The sequence below is a fragment of the Salvelinus alpinus genome, chromosome 29 (genome assembly GCF_045679555.1).
Source record: "Salvelinus alpinus chromosome 29, SLU_Salpinus.1, whole genome shotgun sequence".
Taxonomy (NCBI): Eukaryota; Metazoa; Chordata; class Actinopteri; order Salmoniformes; family Salmonidae; genus Salvelinus; species Salvelinus alpinus.
The window spans coordinates 46257147-46276136 of record NC_092114.1 but is presented as its reverse complement, the minus strand read 5'-3'; the positions used below and the strand labels follow the sequence as shown (position 1 = coordinate 46276136).

General features: G+C 44.3%; 1 long non-coding RNA gene across 1 annotated transcript in view; it reads right to left on the bottom strand.

The window, feature by feature from the left end:
* LOC139559089 (uncharacterized) overlaps positions 1 to 17988 on the bottom strand; it is a 59052-nt gene extending 41064 nt beyond the window's left edge. The window contains exons 1-2 of the long non-coding RNA XR_011671685.1: positions 17508 to 17988; positions 3256 to 3313 (exon numbers count right to left, since the gene is read on the bottom strand). This is a non-coding gene — a long non-coding RNA (uncharacterized lncRNA). The remainder of the gene's footprint in view (positions 1 to 3255; positions 3314 to 17507) is intronic.
* Positions 17989 to 18990: the final 1002 nt, after the last annotated feature.

Sequence of the window (18990 nt, the reverse complement as noted above, 5' to 3'; positions counted from 1 at the left end):
TACAATAGCGCTGGCCTGACGCCAGCCGAAAATACAACTTTTGACCAGGTCCAAACACGATTTCAGAAAATGGACTGCAATTGTTAAAGGAACTGGTTGACAATGTATTTTAGCTAGCTAGGTCTTTTTAATTTATCTCAATTCAAATCCAATTTTATTGGTCACATACACATGGTTAGCAGATGTGTGAGTAATAATGTGAGTGCAGCGAAATGCTTGTGATTCTAGTTCCAAAAGTGCAGTAATATCTAACAATTCCCCAACAACTACCTAATACACACAAATCTAAAGGGGTGAATGAGAATATGTACATATAAGTATATGGATGAGCTATGGCCGAGCGGCATAGGCAAGATGCAATAGATGGTATAAAATACAGTATATACATGTGGTATGAGTAATGTAAGATATGTAAACATTATTAAAGTGGCATTATTTAAAGCGCCATTGTTTAAAGTGACTAGTGATCCATTTATTAAAGTGTCCAGTGATTGGGTCTCAATACAGTATATACATGTGATATGAGTAATGTAAGATATGTAAACATTATTAAGGTGCCATTATTTAAAGTGGCATTGTTTAAAGTGACTAGTGATCCATTTATTAAAGTGGCCAGTGATTGGGTCTCAATGTAGGCAGCAGCCTCTCTGAGTTAGTGATTGCTGTTTAGCAGTCTAATGGCCTTGAGATAGAAGCTGTTTCACAATCTCTCGGTCCCAGCTTTGATGCACCTGTACTGACCTCGCCTTCTGAATGATAGTGGTGTGAACAGGTAGTGGCTCGGGTGGTTGTTATCCTTGATTATCTTTTTTGGCTTCCTGTGACATCGGGTGCTGTAGGTGTCGTGGAGGGCAGGTAATTTACCCCCCGGTGATGCGTTGTGCAGACCGCACCACCCTCTGGAGAGCCTTGTGGTTGAGGGCGGTGTAGTTGCCGTACCAGGCTGTGATACAGCCCGACAGGATGCTCTCGATTGTGCATCTGTAAAAGCTTTTGGGTGACAGGCCAAATTTCTTCAGCCTCCTGTTACGCCTTTCTTCACCACACTGTCTGTGTGGGTGGACCATTTCAGTTTGTCTGTGATGTGTACGCCTAGGAACTTTCCCCCTTCTCCACTGCTGTCCCTTCGATGTGGATAGTGGGGTGCTCCCTCTGCAGTTTCCTGAAGTCCACAATCATCTCCTTTGTTTTGTTGACGTTGAGTGAGAGGTTGTTTTCCTGACACGACACTTCGAGTGCCCTCACCTCCTCCCTGTAGGCTGTCTCGTCGTTGTTGGTAATCAAGCCCACTGCTGTTTTTCGTCTGCAAACTTGATTGAGTTGGAGGCGTGCGTGGCCACTCAGTAGTGGGTGAACAGGGAGTACAGGAGAGGGCTGAGCACACACCCTTGTGGGGCCCAAGTGTTGAGGGTCAGCGAAGTGGAGATGTTGTTTCCTACCTTCACCACCTGGGGGCGGCCCATCAGAAAGTCCAGGACCCAGTAGCACAGGGAGGGGTTGAGACCCAGGGCCTCCAGCTTGATGATGAGCTTGGAGGGCACTATGGTGTTGAATGCTGAGCTGTATGAACAGCATTCTTACATACTGTAGGTATTCTTTTGCTTGCTCTCTCTCTCTCATAAGTATTCAGACCCTTTACTCAGTACCAAGCTTACAGCTTGGCACACCTGTATTTGGGAAGTTTCTCCCATTCCTCTCTGCAGATCCTCTCAAGCTCTGTCAGGTTGGATGGGGAGTGTCGCTGCACAGCTATTTTCACTCTAGGACATTCAGAGACTTGTCCCAAAGCCACTCCTGTGTTGTCTTGGCTGTGTGCTTAGGGTTGTTGTCCTGTTGGAAGGTGAATCTTCTGGGCACACTGGAGCAAGTTTTCATCAAGGATCTCTCTGTACTTTGCTCCGTTCATCTTTCCCTTTATCCTGACTAGTCTCCCAGTCCTTGCTGCTGTAGAACATCAAATCAAATTGTATTGGTCACATACATATTTAGCAGATGTTATTGAGGATGTAGCGAAATGCTTGTGTTCCTAGCTCCAACAGTGCAGTGCAGTAGAAAGTTGAGGCTGCCACCACCATGCTTCACCATAGGGATGGTGCCAGCTTTCCTCCAGACATGACGTTTGGCATTCAGGCCAAACAGTTCAATCTTGGTTTCATCAGACCAGAGAATCTTGTTTCCCATGGTGATAGAGTCCTTTAGGTGCTTTTGACTAACTCCAAGCGGGCTGTCATGTGTCTTTCACTGAGGATTGGCTTCTGTCTGGCCACTCTACCATAAAGGCCTGATTGGTGGAGTACTGCAGAGATGGTTGTCCTTCTGGTGTGTGCCTTTCCAAATAATATCAAACCAATTTAATTTATCACAGGTGGACTCAAATCAAGTGATAGAAACATCTCAAGAATGATCAATGGAAACAGGATGTATCAGAGCTTAATTTTGTGTCTCATAGCAAAGGGTCTGAATACTTATGTAAATAAGGTATTTTTTTGTATATATTTTTTTAATTAGGAAACATTTCTAAAACCCTGTTTTCACTTTGTCATTATGGGATATTGTGTGTAGATTGCTGAGGATTTGTATTTATTTAATAAATTTTAGAATAAGGCTGTAACGTAACAAAATGTGAACAAAGTCAAGGGGTCTGAATACTTTCCGAAGGCACTGTATGGCGCTACAAAAACACATTGTGACAACATCTGGATATGAAGGACTCTATTGTGGCGCTGAAGCAGAATGTATTTCTTATTCTCCTGTTGGGAACAGGGGGGTTACATCAAAACAAAGACAAAACATTTAATGTGAAGCTTCTCAAAGCCACAAGCTCTTCTTTATACCCCTCTGCTTCTCCCTGATTCCCTAGCAATTCACTACTTACAATACCAGGACATGACCAACTGGCAACCGCACCACTTGTAACTCAGTAAGAGATACATTGTGTCAAAGACCAAACTGGAACCCCCATTATACAAAGCTCAAATGTGACATGAAATACCTATCACTGTAGATCATATTATTTTGCTATTAAGCTTTGGTGGGAGAACAACCTTAATTCAATTGTTCTGATGGTAAATCAATGGGTCGATCGGTTCAGAGCTCAAAATGGCCGACCTAGTGATCCTCCTCACTGCTGGATGTTTGAGGAGAAACCTGACCGATAGGGCACTTCTATACACATGACTTCCCTGAAGGGTAAGTGAAGTATGATGGATGATTTGTGTTGGTTAATTTTCAGTGAAAATTAAAATATCTCCTTACCTTTCAGGTCTTGGGCTATATGGAATGGGAGTGGCTATGTTGGGTGCGTAGGTCAGGTCTGAAAAAGAGAAACAAACACCCTGACGATAAGATAAGGTTCACCATTTTTTGTAATGTCTTTTGTTATTTTGAAAACGTCCCGTTCTAATGATGTATGCTTCTACACCTGAAGAAAGGTAGCCTCTGTCTTCTCTATATTTGTCTTTGCTCTTTGTCTGTAAAGCTGCCTGTTGTTTTTACAGTACATCCACCTGTCTGTTTCACAGTATGTCTATGTTATATATGCATGTCCACTTCAAATCAAATCACATGTATTTGTCACATGTGCCAAATACAACCTTACAGTGAAATTCTTACTTAAAAGCCCTTAACCAACAATGCTTTAAGAAGTTAAGAAAAAAATGTGTTAAGTAAAAAAATTAATAAAAAGTAACAAATAATTAAACTGCAGCAGTAAAATAACTAGGGATGCACGATATATCTGTGAGCATATCTTAATCCGCCGATATTAGCTAAAAATTCCAACATCAGTATCAGCCGAAGTCTAATTTAACGCCCCGATGTGCAAAACCTATATGACGTAGGTACATGACGTAATGACGCCACGTAAAATTTGGCGCAATACGTGCAACACAGCATTCCTAAAATAGCCCACAATGTCTGCTGTGTGGATCGAGCACTCAACAAGTCGAGCAGTCATTTAAAAGAGTAACAACAGCGAGACAACTCAAAGGCGAAATCCATTAAAGCCAAGATAATGGAATTCATTACCCTTGACAATCAACCGTTCTCTGTCGTGGGTGATGTTGGCTTTCGCCGACTGGTCAAGCACCGGTACATACCGGTACACACTATTTTTCAGATGTTGCCCTACCGGAGTTACACAATAATAGTGTCACTGCTATTAGCTTCACGACATACATACTATGGAATCCCATTTGGGTCTTTGCATGTCAAAAAAGATAGAGTAGCACTGTCAAAGCTATACAAAATTCTGCAAACAAGCAAACACCGGCCACTAACGATGTGTTTACAATACCGCGTTGATAATAAAGCATCATTTGTTAGACCACAACTTCTGGGGTAGCTAGCTTTAGCTTGGTACCTAGCTAGCACCAATAGAACCAGACTGAAAACAATGACCAGTAGAACCTGCAGTCATTTTCATTATTCTTAGCAATGATTTAGGAATCCATGTGAGTAAGTATTAGCTAGGTTGCCACTTGTTGGTTGCCTATTGAAATTAGCTACTTAACCCTGTTGCCAAAGCTAAAGTTAGAAGCAGCCAGCTAGCTTCATCTGGCTAGTGAGGCTCGATCGCCCCAGGTTATGTGTTGTGAAGCTAGCCACAATAAGGATTAGGCACAATAGTGGAATTTGCAGTTTGCCTTCAAAATAACAGTATGTTATTGACAGTAATGCAAATGAATACAAATAGTAGATCTATGCCATTTTTATTTTGAAGGCTAACCGCAAAGTCCACTATTGTGCCTAATCCTTATTGTGGCTAGCTTCACATAGATGGGTCCGACCACCATTAATCAAATAAGAACTGTCTTATAAATTACGGTTATTTAGGATGATGACGCCTAGCTATATAGCTAACTATAGCTACTGAAACAGATTATGTCGTTTTGCTATGTTTTTGGGGAAGAAAATTGTTTGCATCCATGACCTAGCTAGCTTTTTTTTATGACCAGCACTGTAGGTGCGCGAGACAACTTTACCAGCATCATAGTATACGTATCGATGAATCGTTGTGACATATGAAATACGAGTGATAGTGTAATCAATGTGTTATAACTATGTAAAAAATCTATGAACCCATTAAATTATTATGTGACGTGCAGTCATATTCAGGTCCTGATTGGTGAACAAGCTTATCTGACACGTCAAATAGTGTTAAATAGTATATTTTTTGACACGCAAAGACCTAAACGGCGTTCCAAAGCAAAGACCTAACTAGGCAAGTCAGCTAAGAACAAATTATTATTTACAACAGCGGCCTACCCCGGCCAAACCCAGACGACGCTGGGCCAATTGTGCGCCGCCCTACGGGACTCCCAATCACGGCCAGATGTGATACCGCCTGGATTCGAACCAGGGACTGTAGTGACGCCTCTTGCACTGAGATGCAGTGCCTAAGATCGGTGTGTGTGTTAACAATTTAACTGTACTAGAATGCTTAAAAGGCATCTAAAAATGTTATCGGTATCTAAAATCAGTTATCGGTATCGGGTTTTTTGGCAAGGAAAATATCGGACATCGGTATCGGCCAATAATGTCATATCGGTGCATCACTAAAAATAACAATAGCGAGGATATATTTAGGGGGTACCAGTACAGAGTCAATGTGCGGGTGCACCGGTTAGTCGAGGTAATTGAAGTAATATGTACATGTAGGAAGAGTTAAAGTGACTATGCATAGATAATAAACAGAGAGTAGCAGCAGCGTAAAAGAGGTGTCTGGGTAGCCCTTTGATTAGCTGTTCAGGAGTCCTATGGCTTGGGGGTAGAAGCTGTTAAGAAGCCTTTTGGACATAGACTTCACACTGCGGTACCGCTTGCCATGCGGTAGCAGAGAGAACAGTCTATGACTAGGGTGGCTGGAGTCTTTGACAATTTTCAGGGCCTTCCTCTGACACCGCCTAGTATAGAGGTCCTGGATGGCAGGAAGATTGACCACAGTGATGTACTGGGCCGTAGGCACTACCCTCTGTAGTGCCTTGCCGTCAGAGGCCGAGCAGTTGCCATACCAGGCAGAGATGCAACCGGTCAGGATGCTCTTGATGGTGCAGCTGTAGAACCTTTTGAGGATCTGAGGACCCATGACGAATCTTTCAGTCTCCTGAGGGGGAATAGGTTTTGTCGTGGCCTCTTCACGACTGTCTTAGTGTGTTTAGACCATGATAGTTTGTTGGTGATGTGGACACCAAGGAACTTGAAGCTCTCAACCTGCTCCACCTCGGGACTCCTTTTCATGTAGTCCACAATCATCTCCTTTGTCTTGATCACGTTGAGGGAGAGGTTGTTGTCCTGGCACCACACGCCAGGTCTCTGACTGTCACGCCCTGTTTCTCTTCTCAGAGCCCTTGTTTCTCTATGGTGTAGTAGATCAGGGCATGACTAGGGGGTATTCAAGTTTATTATTTCTATGTGGGTTTCTAGTTTATTATTTCTATGTTGGTGATTTGTATGATTCCCAATTAGAGGCAGCTGGTAATCGTTGTCTCTAATTGGGGATCATATTTAGGTAGCATTTTTCCCACCTGTGTTTGTGGGATATTATTTGGTGTTTTGTGCATGTGCACCACGTAGTAGCGTTTCATTGTTAGCTTATTGATTTATTGTTTTGTTCTTGCTAAGTTTCACTTTATAATAAATATGTGGAACTCAACATACGCTGCGCCTTGGTCCGTCTCTCCACACGTACGTGACACTGACCTCCTCCCTATAGGCTGTCTCATTGTTGTCGGTGATCAGGCCAACCACTATTGTGTCATCGTCAAACTTGATGATGGTGTTGAAAGGGCAGTGTTGAGTGCAATAAAGGTTGCATCATCTGTGGACCTGTTGGGGTGGTATGAAAATTGGAGTGGGTCTAGGGTTTCTGGGATGATGGTGTTGATGTGAGCCATGACCAGCCTTTCAAAGCACTTCATGGCTACAGACGTGAGTGCTACGGGTCAGTAGTCATTTAGGCAGGTTACCTTTGTGTTCCTGGGTACAGGGACTATGGTTGTCTCCTTCCGTTATGTTGGTATTACAGACTCAGTCAGGGACAGGTTGAAAATGTCAGTGAAGACACTTGCCAGTTGGTCAGCGCATGCTCGGAGTAAACGTCCTGGTAATCCGTCTGGCTCTGTGGCCTTGTGAATGTTGACCTGTTTAAAAGGTCTTACTCACATCAGCAACAAAGAGCGTGCTCACACAGTCCTCCGGAACAGTTGATGCTCTCATGCATGTTTCAGTGTTACTTGCCTCGAAGCGAGCATAGAAGTAATTTAGCTCGTCTGGTAGGCTCGTGTCACTGGGCAGCTTGTGGCTGTGCTTCCCTTTGTAGTCTGTAATAGTTTGCTACATCCGACGAGCGTTGGAGCCGATTCAATCTTAGTACGATTCAATCTTAGTCCTGTATTGACGCTTTGCCTGTTTGATGGTTCATCGGAGGGCATAGCGGGATTTCTTGTAAGCTTCCGAGTTACAGTCCCGCTTCTTGAAAGCGGCAGCTCTACCCTTTAGCTCAGTGGGGATGTGGTCTGTAATCGATGGCTTGTGGTTGGGGTATGTACAGTATATATCATCAATGACCAGTGTATGATATATCAACAGATTTCTGTGGGTGAAAATTAACATTCAACCCCTATATATCTCGATGATTCAACCCCATCCCCACACACAGCCTGCCTTCCTGCCTGCAAAGTCCTGAGGTCTGCATTGATCCAGTTAATGTATGCGGTTGAATATCATGTTTTACGAATGAGCAACACAACAGACTCACAGACAGAAGAATGGAACCTGTAGAGAGGAGTCTTTGGATGCTAAAACAATGTTACACATCGATGGTATACTTATTCCCTATATAGTGCACTACTTTTGACTAGAGCCCCCATATAACTCTGGTCAAAAGTAGTGGACTATAATAGGGTTCCATTTGAGACTAAGCCTAGAAAAAGCAGAGCTATGAGCTTGTATGTATTCCCATAACATGTTAAGAATATCACATGAGCTGCTGGGGGGGTGCCATATTCATTCAGTGTACTATATTTGTTCAAATTCTCCATATCAGAATAATGTGATGATGTGTGATTTCCAAATGTTTAAATGGGGTAGATTTGAATGAACTAGGCAAGTCAGTTAAGAACAAATTCTTATTTTACAATGATGGCCTACCCCGGCCAAACCTTCCCCTAACCCGGACGACGCTGGGCTAATTATGTGCCGCCCTACGGGACTCCCGATCACTGCCAGTTGTGGTACAGCCCATGATCGAACCTGGGTCTGTAGTGACGCCTCTAGCACTGAGATGCAGTGCCTTAGACCGCTGCGCCACTACAGAGTTTTTCCCCCTCTTTCTTTGAAAAGCATAGGAGGTTATGGTGGGGTCAGGGCTGTGACGCCACTAAACAAAGAGACAGACTATTGAAGAAATGCAAATTAATAAAATCATTACATGTAAATTCATCCCGTAACTATGCACGAAACATGCACAGAAAATAGGCCACGTATTGATGTCATACTGGTACCACTTGTGCACATATAACTCGTAACTACAAGGCTGATATTCTGAAACACGTGTCGATCAGATTCAAGTACTTATGTAGGCCTATACAGTACACATTTATTGCTATGCAGCAAAATAATTGGTGAGGGACTTACTCATTTACTACATGATATCCCTCAAGCAGTTTGTATAAAAATACCACTCAAAATCCATAATGAACATAAATGAGAACTTACAGTTACTACTGAGTCTATAACAAAGATAAAGTAATGGCAGAGTATACAAAGGGTGCACAGGTGTCCTTGACGCATAGCGGCTGATTACTATTTAACAAACGTAACAAAGCCAGTCAAACTGGTAAAGAAACTCTCAAACTGCCGTAATAAGATCACTCCATAGCTCATGACACAGTACTGTGCAACAATGTCCGAAAACGGGGTCTACCGTAAAATGTCGGGAATATAGTCCAGCATTCAGAGCACTGTTCAGCTCAATTCAATCCAAAAGCGTTTCAGAGCTTATTTCCAGTAGACCTAACAAACAGGTAGGGCTGTTACAGTGACTGTATTACCTCCACACCCCCAGTCTGGAGTCATGACCACAGTCAAATTCCACATGACCGTTTAGTCAGGTAACTAGGCTTCTCCAAGCTCTGATGCTGCTGATGGTCATTTGTAACCAACCAAACTTGCTAACTGCCTGGTACTCAGTGCTCTATTGTCCCTCTAATCACTCTGACATCAATGAAAATGTAATTGAAAATCAAATCAAACATTCCATGAGAGCCCATGAGCTCATGTTGCGCAACATTTCTTTAGGCTATGCAATTGCTTGAGAAAACAACGTTTTGATGGCCTCTATTAAAAAGAAGAGGATCCCGTCAGCTTTCTATAGGGTAGGCCTATATTTATTTCTCAACTTTCCAAATATTAAGCACATTGCTTCGCTTTACAACAGGAGTACAGCATACTTGGCTGGCATGAAAATGAATCATGGGAAATCGTCCTCCATTCACAATTGAAGTGCGTAGATGACACATGTATAATTTTTCCCCCTGCCCCTGTTCCGAGACAGGTGCATGGTAATGGTACATTCTAAATCCAAACTAATTTCACACATACAGTATATTATTTAGTAGGCTATATGTAAAGACAAGATTAAATTAAGAACAGTCAGATGGGTGACAATATTAGCCTATCACTTGTGAATGATGTCCAGTGTGTGCAGAAAGGCATAAACAGCACATCCCTTTTTTGCAACTTTTTCAAATCATAGTCGTACACCTCATATAGCCTAGCCCATAGGCCTATATTTTTTGATAAGGTGGCCAAATAACTTCTTAAAATTAAGCACATTAATCTGCTTTACAAATGGTGTAGAGCCTAACTGGCATGCATAGGTGGTGAGTGAGTTTCAAGTTTGGGGAAGATCATTTTCACCATAAAAATTTTACTTTATGCATAATCGCATTTGTGGTCACTTTTGAGAACAGTGTTTTCCCGCTAATTGATTGCATTTGGGAACATTTGCGCTTATAGCCTACTGCCGTGTGTGCATTGCTGCGCTTATAATGTGAAGAAATAGCCTAATAGTTTATCAACATTTTAAGCTAAAAGTTCTGATCTGTTGCATCAGCCTCATTGCTTTTAAACAGGTTTTTGATGCGAGTGGTTGTATTAATTTGGGATCTATTGTATCCCACAACTGTCCCAGAGTATGTTTGGAATATTTATTTCTCGCACAGAAGGACAAGTTGACCAATAGAATAGGTCAACTTTTGTACTATAAGGTGTAGTAGATTGACATAGGCTAGTGTGTTTTCTGTTTGTTAGGCCTACTCATCTTGTTGGCTGACGAAAAGTAAATGTGGACATTTCTAACATCTTCAATATGAGCCTCGGAATTCCATAAGAGTTGCTGGGAGAAGGGAATTACAATTATTATATTCAGCCCAAGGACACAATGGCCACTTTGGTCGCAAAAGGCAATCCATTGTTTAGGGGGAATTATGGCCACACAAGTGTAACGGCGGTCCTCCTCCTCTTCATCCGAAGAGGAGGAGCAGGGATTGAACCAAGGTGCAGCGCGTTGAAATGACATGAATGATTTATTAAATAAACAAAACGAACAAACACGAAAACGAACTATACTTGAAAATGATACAAAATAACAAAACGAAAGTAGACAGACCTGAACAACGAACTTACATACAACGTGAAGAACGAAATGAACAGGAACAGACTACATGAAAATGAACAAACCGTAAACAGTCCCGTATGGTGCAAACATCGACACAGACACAGGAGACAATCACCCACAACGAACACTGTGAACAGCCTACCTAAATATGACTCTCAATTAGAGGAACGCCAAACACCTGCCTCCAATTGAGAGCCATACCAGGCAACCCTAAACCAACATAGAAACAGATAACATAGAATGCCCACCCAAACTCACGTCCTGACCAACTAACACACAAAACTAAACAGAAAACAGGTCAGGAACGTGACATAACCCCCCCCTCAAGATGCGTACTCCGAACGCATCACCAAAAAGTCCAGGGGAGGGTCTGGGTGGGCATCTGACCACGGTGGTGGCTTAGGCTCCGGGCGTGGTTCCCACCCCACCATAATCAATCCCCGCTTCCTTAGCCTCCCCACAATGACCACCCTCCAAATAACCCCACCTAAATTTAGGGGCAACACCAGAATCAAGGACAGCTCTGGGACAAGGTAGCTCAGGACATAGGGATAGCTCAGGACAGAGGGAGAGCTTAGGAGAGAGAGGTAGCTCAGGAGAGAGAGGTAGCTCAGGATAGAGGGGCAACTCCGGACTGAAGGGCAGCTCCGGACAGAGAGACAGCTCTGGACTGAGGGGCAGTTCAGGATTACTAGCCGCTTCTGGCTGAGGGACAGCTCATGGCTGACTGACGGCTCTGGACGCTCATGGCAGGCTGACGGCTCTGGACGCTCATGGCAGGCTGACGGCTCTGGACGCTCATGGCAGGCTGACGGCTCTGGACGCTCATGGCAGGCTGACGGCTCTGGACGCTCATGGCAGGCTGACGGCTCTGGACGCTCATGGCAGGCTGACGGCTCTGGACGCTCATGGCAGGCTGACGGCTCTGGCCGCTCATGGCTCTCTAACGGCTCTGGCTGCTCATGGCTCTCTGACGGCTCTGGCTGCTCATGGCTCTCTGACGGCTCTGGCTGCTCATGGCTCTCTGACGGCTCTGGCTGCTCATGGCTCTCTGACGGCTCTGGCTGCTCATGGCTCTCTGACGGCTCTGGCTGCTCATGGCTTGCTGGCGGCTCCGGCAGATCCAGTCTGGTTGGCGGCTCTGGCAGATCCTGTCTGGTTGGCGGCTCTGGCAGATCCTGTCTGGTTGGCGGCTCTGGCAGATCCTGTCTGGTTGGCGGCTCTGGCAGATCCTGTCTGGCGGACGGCTCTAGCGGCTCCTGTCTGGCGGACGGCTCTAGCGGCTCCTGTCTGGCGGACGGCTCTGTAGGCTCATGGCAGACGGGCGGCTTTGCAGGCTCATGGCAGACGGGCGGCTTTGCAGGCTCATGGCAGACGGATGGCTCAGACGGCGCTGGGAAGACGGATGGCTCAGATGGCGCTGGGGAGACGGATGGCTCAGATGGCGCTGGGGAGACGGATGGCTCAGATGGCGCTGGGGAGACGGATGGCTCTGGCCGGATACGGCGCACTGTAGACCTGGTGCGTGGTGCCGGAACTGGAGGCACCGGGCTAAGGACACGCACCTTCATACTAGTGCGGGGAGCAGGGACAGGGCACACTGAACTCTCAAAGCGTACTCTATACCTGGTGCGTGGTACCGGCACTGGTGGCACCTCAGGACTAGTACGGGGAGAAGTGACAGTGTGTACAGGACTTAGGAGACGCACAGGTGGCTTAGTGCGTGGGGCCGGAACTGGAGGCACCGAACTGGATACACGCACTATAGGGAGAGTGCGTGGAGGAGGAACAGGGCTCTGGAAATGCCCTGGTAGCCTAGTGCGTAGTGTAGGCACTGTAGGTACTAGGCTGGGGCGGGGAGGTGGCACCGGAAATACCGGACCGTGCAGGCGTACTGGCTCTCTTGAGCATTGAGCCTGCCCAACCTTACCTGGTTGAATGCTCCCGGTCGCCCACCCAGTGCGGGGAGGTGGAATAACCCGCACCGGGCTGTGTAGGCGAACCGGGGAAACCATGCGTAAGGCAGGTGCCATGTATGCCGGCCCGAGGAGACGCACTGGAGACCAGACGCGTTGAGCCGGCCTCATGACACCTGGCTCAATGCCCAATCTAGCCCTACCAGTGCGGGGAGGTGGAATAACCCGCACCGGGCTATGCACACGTACAGGAGACACCGTGCGCTCTACTGCGTAACACGGTGTCTGCCCGTACTCCCGCTCTCCACGGTTAGCCTGGGAAGTGGGCGCAGGTCTCCTACCTGCCCTAGGCCCACTACCTTCTAGCCCCCCCCCCAAGAAATTTTTGGGAATTACTTACGGGCTTTTTGGGCTTCCGTGCCAGACGCGTTCCCTCATAGCTCCGGTTCCTCTCTCCGGTAGCCTCTGCTCTTCTCAGTGCCTCCAGCTGTTCCCATGGGAGGCGATCCCTACCAGCCAGGATCTCCTCCCAAGTGTAGCAACCCTTTCCGTCCAATATATCGTCCCATGTCCATTGCTCCTTCTTTTCCTGTCCCTTACTCCGTTGACTCCGCTGCTTGGCTCTGGTATGGTGGGTGATTCTGTAACGGCGGTCCTCCTCCTCTTCATCCGAAGAGGAGGAGCAGGGATTGAACCAAGGTGCAGCGCGTTGAAATGACATGAATGATTTATTAAATAAACAAAACGAACAAACACGAAAACGAACTATACTTGAAAATGATACAAAATAACAAAACGAAAGTAGACAGACCTGAACAACGAACTTACATACAACGTGAAGAACGAAATGAACAGGAACAGACTACATGAAAATGAACAAACCGTAAACAGTCCCGTATGGTGCAAACATCGACACAGACACAGGAGACAATCACCCACAACGAACACTGTGAACAGCCTACCTAAATATGACTCTCAATTAGAGGAACGCCAAACACCTGCCTCCAATTGAGAGCCATACCAGGCAACCCTAAACCAACATAGAAACAGATAACATAGAATGCCCACCCAAACTCACGTCCTGACCAACTAACACACAAAACTAAACAGAAAACAGGTCAGGAACGTGACAACAAGGGGGATGCAACTAGGAAATTTGAGGCCTGGTGAGAATATTATTAAGTGCTTGTCAAATTGTGAATGAGAGACTGATGAAGTGTGTGCAGCCTGCACAAGAAACAAAGCAGAGCTCGTGCCTTTCATGCAACTGTTTTCAAATCATCATTAGAGTGAATCACACACCCTTAGAAAGTATAAAAAATCTAAACATATAGCCCAACGTTTGTATCACAACTAAAGTTGCATAAATATCTCTAAATTAAGCAAATAGGAGGACCTATTTCTTTGTTAACCGCTCAACACAGAATAGCCCTCGGAAATCGTTTGGGAAAAAATGTAATTTCTATTTTATTCAGCTATGTTCAATTGTATTATTCATACAATAAAATAATGCCACGGAATTCTAAGCAAATCTTGTCTGCTAAATTAACTAGTGTAGCCCACAGCCATATGACATAGCCAGATCAAGGCTTAACATCACAGTATGCTATTTTGTTCTTCTGAAATAGACTACATTTCTTCATGTCATGTTTCCTTAGACCTGTCTAAAATAAATAATGGGTTTATTGTGATGGTGTAGGCCATATTAAATTGATTTATTAGACCTACATGTTCCAAAGTCCTGCATCAGTGGCTTGAAGGCTATGCGTGGAAAACAGGAGATGATAAACGTGTTTATGTTAATTAATGGTAAATTACCGTGAGACCAGCAGATATTTGCTTGACAATCACCGACTGACAAAATTTCATGACCGCCACAGCCCTACGTACAGGCATACTCGCAATCGAACACAACAGACAGACACACACACACACGCACACACAGGGGCCCCTGCAAATATGTATGTACACCAGTCGCAACTATAGATACCGTAGCACAATCTCAGCCATAGATGCACACCATGCACAAACGCATGGATTGAGATACAGAGAAAGCAGGGAGATAGTTAGTACCTATATAAATCAACCACAGAGTAGGGAGACAGATAACACAAAGGAGGGAAGAGAGAAAGGAAGAGGGATAAATATATGTGACTGATACTGGAGATGGAGAGAAGGTGGGTTTACATACTGGTACTGGACATACAATGCTGGACACACAATACCGTACATATGGACAGATTAGCAGCTGAGGTAGGGCAGATTTGGGCCTTTGTCTAAGCAACAATAACATATCAATCACATACGTAGTGTGAATCGCCAGTGCCTCACAAGTCATTACATTAATATAAACAACATAATGCTTAAGCTTGGGCGATATACCGTTTATTTCTTAAGACTCTAAGCCGTTGAGAAAATATTGAATTTGGCCTTTACTGCTATAGCCCATAGAAACGCATTGAATAGTGCATAAATAAATAGCAAAAAAACACAGTAAAAAAATAAATCATAAGGAATACGGTTTTGAAGTGTCTGTCCTATATTCAGGCGATAAACGAAAGCTCAGTGCCTTCGGAAAGTATTCAGACCCCTTCCCTTTTTCCACCTTTTGTTACGTTACAGCCTTATTCTAAAATGGATTAAATAAATAAAAATCCTCAGCAATCTACACACAATACCCCATAATGACAAAGTGAAAACAGGCTTTTATAAATTTTTGCAAATTCATTAGATATTAAAACAGAAATACCTTATTTACATAAGTATTCAGACCCTATGCTATAAGACTCGAAATTGAGCTTAGGTCCATCTTGTTTCCATTGATCATCCTTGAGATACAACTTGATTAGAGTCCACCTGTGGTAAATTCAATTGATTGGACATGATTTGGAAAGGCACGCACCTGTCTATATAAGGTCCCACAGTTGACAGTGCATGTCAGAGCAAAAACCAAGCCATGAGTTCGAAGGAATTGTCTGTAGAGCTCCGAGACAGGATTGTGTCGAGTCACAGATCTGGGGAAGGGTACCTATATTTTTTGCAGCATTGATGGTCCCCAAGAACACAGTGGCCTCCATCATTCTTAAATGGAAGAAGTTTGGAACCACAAAGACTCTTCCTAGAGCTGGCCGCCAGGCCAAACTGAGCAATAGTGGGAGAAAGGCCTTTGGTCAGGGAGGTCACTCTGACAGAGCTCCATAGTTCCTCTGTGGAGATGTATTTTATTTTATCTCTATTTAACTAGGCAAGTCAGTTAAGAACAAATTCTTATTTTCAATGACGGCCTAGGAACAGTGGGTTGGTTAACTGCCTTGTTCAGGGGCAGAATGACAGATTTTTACCTTGTCAGCTCGGGGATTCGATCTTGCAACCTTTCGGTTACTAGTCCAACGCTCTAACCACTAGGCTCCCTGCCGCCCCAAGATGGGAGAACCTTCCAGAAGGACAACCATATCTGTAGCACTCCACCAATCAGGCCTTTATGGTAGAGTGGCCAGACGGAAGCCACTCCTCAGTAAAAGGCACATGACAACCCGCTTGGAGTTTGCCAAAAGGCCAAAGGTGCTTCACAAAGTACTGAGTAAAAGGTCTGAATACTTATGTAAATGTAATATTTTGGTTTATAAATTTGCAAAAATGTCTAAAAAACTGTTTTTGCTTTATCATTATGGGGTATTGTGAGTAGATTGATGAGAATTTTTTTTAAATCAATTTTAGAATAAGGCTGTAACGTAACAAAATGTGGAAAAGGGATGGGGTCTGAATACTTTCCGAATGCACTGTATTTCAGTCCAAGTCAAGTACTGCACATACCATACTCTCTCTTTACCAGTAAATATCCCCACATCAAACAAGTCATCCCAAAAATGCAGGAAAGATAATCGAACAAACTTTTAAAAACCGTTTCTATCACTTTCAGTGTTTCGGAACCAGCAGTTAATTTACTCAGATCTATTGATGACATCAGACCACATGTTGATTTGTGGATATTGTCTTTAGTTACAGGAGGACGGACAGATCAAGGGGTACCCAGATGAACGGATGGAAGATGGGACAGGAAAGGGGAAAAAGATGAGCGTTTAACGGAAAGAGAGAAATGGCGACCCTATACTTCTAACTTCCAATACCATCGCCCTATATTGTAATACTAAAATAATACAACCTGGTTCTCACCAGCCATGCTGCCATGCCCTTCACGTCTCCCTTAAAGTTGAATTATAACACACATCCTTTCGATACACACATTGATATATAACATGAAACGTGATTGGCCCAACCCCACACATGCACAGGGAGTCACATAAGAGTGACTGGGCCCTCAGAACTGGATGCTCTGAATGCAGCCCCCTCCAAAATCCTAATCTAAATGTGACCAAGGGTAATCCTACAGGGAGAGGCACCGAGGATAGCATATGAGATATGAACCCACGTAACAGAACAGCAGAGGGGGGAGAGTAAGAGAGAGAGCGAGAGCGAGAGAGGGGATAGGATGGGGGATTAGGACCCTAGGTAACACATTTTTCAAGCAAAAAGTAAAAAGTTGAAAAATAGAGCAAGGCGTGAGGAGGGCGGGAGAAAGGAGAATCTGAGAGAAAGAAAGAAATAAAGGATGAGTGTATGAAGAGAAAAAGGATACGAACAGACACACAGAGGCAAGAGGGAGATTGAAGGAATTATAAAACATTTGGAAAAGTGAGAGCGGAAATATATAAAAGTGAACAGAAAGTACCAGCACAGGTTTAGGAGATAAATCCAGTTCTGTCTCTTTTTCTCTATCTCTTTTTTTCCTCCTTTTCCTGCAATTTTGAAGAGTCCTATCCAGACATCCCTCCCTTCTTCTCTCCCCCTACGGGTCCCCCCTTCTGTTCTCGCCCTAAAATGTTTCTTGGTAATGCCGGTATTCTCTCTCCTACCTCTCTTGCTCTCCCACAGAACATGCTCTCCATTTTCTCACTCTTTTTTTCTGCTGTCCCCTTTCATCTGTGCATTCCGCAAGCGTTCTCTTCTTTTCTTCGTCCCTTCTTCCAGAATGGGTATGTGAAGAAATTTGTCGAAGTGGACTGAATACAAAATTAAAGTTAGCAAGCAACATTTTTTTTTAGAAAGAGCAAAAATAATAGGGAGGCGTAAATGCACAAATCAATTAGTAGCATGCAGTCTGATGCATGGACAATCCAAGGCCTATGTTTTCAGGGGCGCTCTCTCTGCAGAGTAAGGGTGAAGTGGGTCTAGTCTCTCTGTACATGAGGGAAAAACCCAAAGCAAGCAAATAAAAAAAGAAGAAACAAAAAAAACAAAGCCCTGGCTTTGCTGCGGTCTCAGGCGAAAGTGGATAGTAGACGCTCGTGAGGGAAGGAGTCAGCCCGGGTGTGTGTGTGCATGTGTGTGCCTATGTGTAAAGAGGTGGGAGGAGAGAAGGGAAAGCTAGCACGACTGGGGGTTCATTAAATATCCAGGAGGGAGGGATAGAGGAAGAGGAGTGTGTCGGTGGGGAGAGAGGGAAGGGGAGGGGGCTGCTGGAATATTTTCTTTCTCACTCTCCCAGTGTTCGATTTTTGGACTTGCATTTTTACCCTCATTCCTGGGTTAATACATTTTCTTTCAGCTTTGTGTCCTGCCTCTTTTTGCCTCCCCTTTTCCTTGCTTACTTTCTGCTCTCTCTCTCTGTTTTATTCAGGCCATTTTCTACACATGCACTTGAACCCTAAATCCTGCCATACCCTCCCCTTTCCCTCTTTCTCTTGCTTGCGCTTGCTCTCTCTGTCTCTGCCTGTCTCGCTCTCTCCTAGACAGAGGATTGAAATAGTGCTTGCAGGCTAAAAGCGAGCGAGTGAGAGGGAGGGAGGGAAAAGGAGAGGGTGAGGGGGAAGGGGAAGGGGACCAAAAAGGGGAGAGAGATGTAGAGGGGGAAGGGAAGATGCTTAGAAGGTCTGATTCAGAGCTGAGGGTGGCTGTGTGTGTGTGTGTGCGTGTGTGTGTGTGTGTGTGTCTGACTTATCATATTCGTTACTTAATGCTTTCGGTCTTCAAATGCTATTTCATGTTTGGTACACTCGTAAGTCTGAGGCAATGGCAAATAAAGAAGAAACATAATCCTATTATGATGGAGGAAAACATCAAAATGTAAAAAACCACAGCAGCAAACTTCAGGGACCTCAAGACTTTTTCATGAAAAGCTGCAATAACTGAACACTATGAACATAAACACACATTCAAGAGTTCCCTTAACGGCACAGACAGTGACAATGACTTTTATCTTTGGGCAATTTTCCTGCATTATATTTACCATGCATTGTGTACTACTCTGAAACAATAATATAATTACAATGAAATTAAGGGGTATCTGGTAAAAAATTATGTATTATGAATAACTTGTTACCATACTATTACTAAGTT